The sequence below is a fragment of the Anneissia japonica genome, unplaced genomic scaffold (genome assembly GCF_011630105.1).
Source record: "Anneissia japonica isolate Jap-2015-1 unplaced genomic scaffold, ASM1163010v1 scaffold287922_len478547_cov175, whole genome shotgun sequence".
Lineage (NCBI taxonomy): Eukaryota > Metazoa > Echinodermata > Crinoidea > Comatulida > Comatulidae > Anneissia > Anneissia japonica.
The window spans coordinates 85092-92591 of NW_022692572.1; positions in this window are offsets into that span (position 1 = coordinate 85092).

Consider the following 7500-nt stretch of genomic DNA (forward strand, 5'->3'; position numbering starts at 1 on the left):
ATTTCCAATTAAAGCATTTGTTAAGTCTTACCTAGTTTAAATGAACGTCCGTATCGTATACACCACCTCAAACACTCAGATTTTTCTTAGTGTTGACGTTAATTTCACGGGAATTTACGTATATTGACGCAAATTTACCTACATTGACGCATATTGTTATGGTTTGACGTAAAATGACGCGATACTACCTTCAAAAAAGTTTCCCTTATGCTAAAAATGGAAGAGCCAAGCTACGTCACTGTTTTGCAAAACCTGGCTGCTTTGCAAAGCGTGGCTGACTTATGTCTCGCTGCCGGTCTGCAGCAGGATCTCTATCCGTTGATACGCTGAGACAAAGATGACGTCATTGAAATTCACCGCAAAGTCATATGCACTGAGTGGAATCGAAAGTGCAGGGTTCTCAAGTACTACGGAACGTCCGTAGTTACTACGGAAATTCGGCCCAATTACGGACCTCCTACCTCAACGAAACTCATACCATAGGTCCTTTATATATTGGAAAGATCATATCTTGATGTTGCGTCGAACAACAAGTGGGATTTAAGGAAAAAAAGCAACTTTTATAACCAGATTTTAGCCGCTTGTATTGTAACCATCGATTGTTTACCTCGAGAAGTGATGTCACAAGGCCATGATACGCCATTTTCGTCTCTACAAAACTTATTAGCAAATGATACGTTCACTAATAATTACCAATATGGCAATGCATTTTGATAAAGTATAAATACGTAACTGTTACAGAGTATTTTTAATCATACAAGTTTCACAAAAAACTGAAGAAGAACTATAAATACTTGAGAGTTTAAAAAAATGTGAATGTGGCCTTCCATATTAAATAAACTACGCCCTCAATTGGACTAACTTTTTTTTAATTATTTTTTAACAACATAACGTATCATAAATATTCACATACATATTAATATTCATGATTGCTGTCGAACCCATAATTAAACTGCAAGAATATTATACCGAAGTAATTCTTTGGATTCACTTAAAACGTACAATAATATGGTATAAGTGTAGCTTAGTATTTTTGCATGTAGAGATGAGGTCACGTCGCGTTACACGGGTCATACATGCTTTCGCTTGCTCTCTAAACACGAATCTGGCCACCACGCACATTGCTATGATCTCATCGTTTAGCTTGCTGTTTGTTGTTGCAATGCAAATTGAGTAGACTGTTATTTTTAGCATCGAAAAAGTTTTTGCATAATATAAGGTCATGACTTCTTGCTCTAAACACGATTCTGATTGGCCATCACGCTCACCACACCACTGCTTGTATTGTTCTGCGTGCTTTTGTTTGAGCTAGCAGACTGTTACGTATTTTTAACTCGTACGTGGAGTGGATCGTTGATTTTACTTTATGAATTATCGTGAAATGTTGGGGCTTTCCCATAAATATAGGCTCTATGGTAATTTTCCGTAGTTTATATGTATTTCCGTAGTATTTATCTATATTTCCGTACGTCCGTAATTGGGCCGAATTTCTGTATTTAAACTACGGACGTTCCGTAGTACTTGAGAACCCTGCACTTTCGATTCCACTCAGTGCATTATGACTTTGCGGTGAATTTCAATGACGTCATCTTTGTCTCAGCGTATCAACGTCCCAGTGTATCATCGTCTCAGTGTATCAGCGTCTCAGTGTATCAGCGTTTATAAGACAACGGCCAAATACGGCATCCTAAAAATTGAAATGAGATGAGTATATCTTCACCAGATTCTGTGTTGAGTAGGATTTTAACATTATTTTGGTTAGCGTTAATAACCAGGAGCATTGGTAAAATAGACCAGGAAAGTGTTAAAAATATTTCACCAGGAAATATTCACCACCTATTTTTTAGAGTGTATCAACGTCCCAGTGTATCATCGTCTCAGTGTATCAGCGTCTCAGTGTATCAGCGTTTATAAGACAACGGCCAAATACGGCATCCTAAAAATTACGTCATGCTTGTCACGGCCAACGGTCTGCATTCGATTTGACTCACTCTTTTACAAGTCTCTAATTCTCATCAAAAAAGTTTCTCAACATAAACTGACGCTGGTGGCGCTTTCCGAAATGCGCTAATGTACTACGAAAAATTCATAAATTAGAGACTTGTGGCAAGTCTACCTTTGTTGGGTTGCTGATTTGTTTTCTTGTTTATGGTTGCTTTGTTGTGGCCATCAATGGTCTGTTTAAGGTTTCCAGTGCAACTGTAACTAATTTTGACAGTGTTTCGATTAAACAATTTATGTAGTGTGTGATTTTGTGGGAATGCTTGATCTAAAGCCTCGAGGAAAGTTTTCCTCGCCGACAGGGATTTTTTTTTCCGTACGAAACATTTGCATGGAACTCCACTCGGGCCGTCTCGGATTGATTCGACTCGAGTTTGATATACGAACAAGAGCAGGCACTTCGCAATGTCGCGACGCTCGAGTATTCTATTACCTTTACTGTACTGTTCTTTATTTACCTAAGGCAGGCCTATTAAATCTTACCGATTTATGGGATGTAGGCTACGTCTGTAACTAACTGTGAGCCTCTTGTATGTTTGTTATCGAATGTACTACAACAACAGCTAGTACCTCCTTCTATAGTAGTACCAGTGGTAAATATGTACATCTATCAAAGGCTAGAGCAAAAGAGGCTAAATAATGGGCCTAGTGGAACGGCCTAGTTCCAAGCTGAGTTAGGTCCTACCTGCTAGCCCCCCCCCTCCCCACCTTCCGCCAGACTAGGTTCCTAGGCCTGACACAACAGTCACGCTTCGCATGCCATTGACTGAAATTTTGAACAAAATTAAAAACATAAATTAAAATGGGACAGTGAGTAAAAAAATATTAAATATAATAAATTAAATGTATCGCTCAGGCATTAATGAAATTGGCCTAAGCCTTATAATGTAATTAATATTAATTAATAATAATAACAATAATATTAATAACAATAATAATAATTATAAATAACCATATATAATTTCGCCATTAATTAACATAGCCTAAGCCTTGTAATCAAGAAGCTATATTAGGCCTATAATCCAAACTCACTGCCTTAACTTTTAGTAATTCTAGGCGGAAACAGGTCAACTCGGCCCCAGTCATCTCGGCCCCAAGTCAACACGGCCCCCATGTCAACCAACCCCAAGTCAACTTGGCCCCAATTTTATATTGTTATTATTATTATTAGTTATTCTATATATACCTTTGTATAATTTTTAATAATATCATTTTAATATTATTTTTATTAATGCAGTTTTAATTATTGTAAGTGCATGTAAATGAACCGAAATAACAAAGGCAACACTTTAATTTTGGCTTTGAATTCAAATCTCTTGGTAAATATTCAATAAATACCGTACACAGTAAATTGGGTCATGACATAGGTTAAACAATTATCCAAAACCGCGGCCAACTAAAAAATAAAAATTTTCACAGTGTGTAACTCAAATTCAAATAGGGCCTAACACTTTTTATTATTCGTGCAGCGAAATCAAATAATACATATGTCGTTTTTAAGAGACAGGGCAATGTGTTTTTTTCAAAATCAGACAGCGAGCAGCAATCCTGTATCTCAGAAGTTTTGTAGACGTTTATCTTTGGTTGATGACCTTTTGACCTCCAGAATTGCGATTTTCGAGTCGAGTCAGTCGAGACAACCCGAGTGGAGTTCCATGCACATGTTTCGTACGGAAAAAAAATCGCTTCCCGACATTGGTGGCAACACTCGTGCTGTACGGTGGGTTATACCAAATTATGTTACGTTTGCGGGATTGGCTGTGCTTCTCGTTTATGGGTTCTTGCGGTGGTGAAAATTTGAGCTTATAATTGTATCCGCTTTTATTGAGGGCCTGTTGGTAAAGTGGTGCTGCGTCATTGAATGATTGTTCGTCGTACGAAATTTCGGATAGGCGCCTATTTATTGATTCTGGGATATTTTTGAGAATTCCTGGTGGGTGATTGGATTTGCTGTGGACGTATAGCGGCGTGTTGTTGGGTTTTGAATATGGCATATACTTTCCGGAATTTAAGTTCAATGCGACGTCAATGAAGTCTACAACTTTTTTATTGGCTTCGATTGTGATTTTTAGGCCGTGATTTTTTAATATGTTGCACAGACCTTTCTTGATTATTTCTACCTGGCGAGGTGTGGCATTAGTAACTCCTAAATCATCATCTCTGTAAAGACCGAAGTTGTTACCGTGTTTTTCTGTGATTTTATGCAGAAGGAAGGAACCTACTAATTCGCATATCTCGGCTCCGTCATAGCTGCCCATAGTGATGTCGAATAGTGTGGTTGATGTTTTTTTGCCCCACGCTTCACCTGAGTTGTACAAGCAGGACCTTTTAGTATGGAAAATTATTTCACGTTCTTCTTCGGTGATATTGTCGTGTCGGGATGCAAAGACTAATGCATCATTCAGTAGATTCATAAAAATAGATGGATAAAATTCGACCACGTCAAAAGCATGAACGAGTACTGATGTTTATCCTTGATGTTATTGAACCATTGTCAGAGAGCGGTAGTGTTTTTCCATTGGTTCAAGTTTGAATTTGTAATGATTTTCCCATTTATCCTGTCTAATATCTGCTTGCTAATTTTTCCAATCTCAGATTTAGCTGGATTGATTAATCGGCAAGTGGGGTTGTTAGCGAAGTTGGGTTTATGGTCTTTGAGGGTAATGAATGCCTCGGTTTTTGCTGTGGTGTTGATTTTGGCATCAAGGCCTAGCTTTTGTGCGATGCTTTTGGCGTCGCGTTCGATAGAATTAGTTATTACAGGGCTCACCTTCTTGTATTTGGTAATGTTCTTGTGTAGCAGTTCACTGTAAGCAGTAGCGTCCATTTTGTAAAAATTAAGAATGTGTTATCTATCTACCAGGCAACGGTTACAACTAATAACAAACCAAACCAAACATACGAGGACTCACATAAAACGCATTTAAGACAAGATATAATAACCACAAAGCCTCCTTCAGGAACAAATCCAAGAGACTTAACACAGAACTAAGCAAGTACATATGAGAACTAAAAGAAAAAAACATAAACTTTAATATTAAATGGAACATTCTCAAACAAGCTAAACCATATAACCCATCATCAAAAAGATGCAACCTGTGCATATGGGAAAATTATTTTATAATTTGCAAACCGGAAATAGCTACACTAAATAAACGTAATGAACTCGTTTCAGCATGCAGGCATGCCAACAAATTTCTTCTAAGAAATTTTGTAACTTAATTTTATTTTAACCCCCTCCTAGCATGCTAACATCNNNCTGTCTCTTATACATTGCTACTTAACTTATGTTTATCACTTTAATCCCTTTCATTGTTTATCAATCCTTAATCTGACCGAACTAATTGAACCCTTTGTATTACCGCTCTGGCTTTCTGCGCATGCTCAGCTTATCTCAATCAGTTGTATTTCTATGTTTTTTAGTCATTAGGCAATTTTATCTGAAGAGTGTCACACCATGTGTGTGGTACGAAACTAGGTAGTAATAAAATGTCTAATCAAAGCTACTGTTGAACCTCGTTTTTTATTTATTTATATCCGCTCTGGTCTACCATTGAGCACACTCTGCTTGTAATACTTGCGATAGTTTACAGATGTGTATAAGAGACAGATATATACAAAATGTTCACCCTGGACTAAATCGTGGCCACCACGTAATTAATACAATAGCTTGTAACTTAATTTAAAATTTTCAGAAAATTCCATTGAATTCGGTTGATGCGTTTTCGAAATATGCGGTCTGGGACGTTTTCCTTTCAGTGGTCCTCAGACCCACATCCTACACCGGATTCTCAAAATGATTACATAATTTCTTTACTCTATCTTGACTAAATGCTATACTACGTGAAAATTATACCTATTGATTTTTTTCTCAAAGTTATTTAGGTCTGGGACCTAAAAAATTTAGGTGACCCCAAAATTTACACCCTTCACTGAATCGTTTCCATCGCATAATAATAATCTTGCTTTTAACGTTGTTAAACCTTCCCGAAGATGTCATTCAGCTCAGTTGAGCGGTTTTTGAAATATCCGCTGTAGACTGTTTGCCCTTAAATCACCGATTTCAGGCTCAAAATGTTCTTATTTTGTTCTTATTTTACACATTTTTCAAACGTAGAAAATTATTATGATACAGCAGTAGGTATACACTGTACTAGAATGTAATAAAAGTGGCCCCGAAAAAGGCTCAACAAAAAAATGGCCCCAAATGGAAGGTAGGTACACCTACTGTACTGTATTATGGAAGGTATTACATAATCACACCTACTGATCATAGGTAGAGATATAAATTTGGGGATTTTCTAGTTTTTTTTTATATTTAAAATATTTTAATTTTACCTCAGCCTCAATTTGTTCTTAATTTGTTCTTAATTTTTGAGCAATTTCAACCTCATTGTTCTTATAAAATGTGTTCTTATAAAAAAAAAAAAAAAGAGGACTGTACAGTCGGCCGGGCTCGTAATACTGAAAAACTTTATTAGTCAGCCGCAATAGCAGGCCCTAATTGAGTAAAATTACAGATCAATTGCAAAATATGTTTTATGTGACTGATAATATAGTCACATAGATGACATAATAAATTATCAGCCATAATCAAATGTAAAAATATGCATAATCATAATGTTCTTTAAACTATAATAGTGTAAATACTGTAATGCAACACACAGTTGTCCAGAATAACAATTGTAATCAATGCACAACTAGAAAATATGTAATATCATAATTCACTACTAATTGCAATGCAAATAGAAGCACAACTGAAAATGCAATTGTTTTATTCCAGGAACTGAGGAACCATCTCCTATAGGCCTACATACTCATCCACTACACAGCATACCGACTACAACTATACCTCTCTTGGGTCCAGATTCCCAAAAGACGTGCCATGATGATGAGGAGTCCGAAAAGCAACATAGTAATGTTGAAGAGCTAAACACTAGCATCCAAATCGAATACATCAGTAGTGGTGGCACAATAGCTCTACAGGATGCAGACGAAATGATTACAAGACAACCTGACAAATGTGTCGAAAGCCTTTACAAAAAAGCTTTAGAATGTTCTGCAGGGTTTTATTATGATGACCTTGATGTGGCTACAACTGATCGCTTGGAAGTGTTGCTTAACCCACACCCAGATCCTAAACCACCAATTAAGTATTGGAAACACCTGGCAAATGCAGTTGGTATTAAGGAACAGGCAACGCTAAATGCTATGGGGTCGTACAAACATTTTCATGGTTTTCTACTAACAAAATATGTGCCGATGCAGACATTTTTAAAAGCACTGCAGACAGTTGAAAACCATCAAGCGACCAAAGTTGTCTGTAAGACAGTGATTGAGATGCATGAGAATACAAATGAAATGGTTTAACATGAGTGATGGTGAGTTTAGATTTGTTAATGCGAAACTTCTTTTATACCTTGCTTTGAGAACAATTTGACCACCAATAAATGGTAATTCAAATTAAATAAAAAATACACCCCCCCCCCCGGGAAGCAT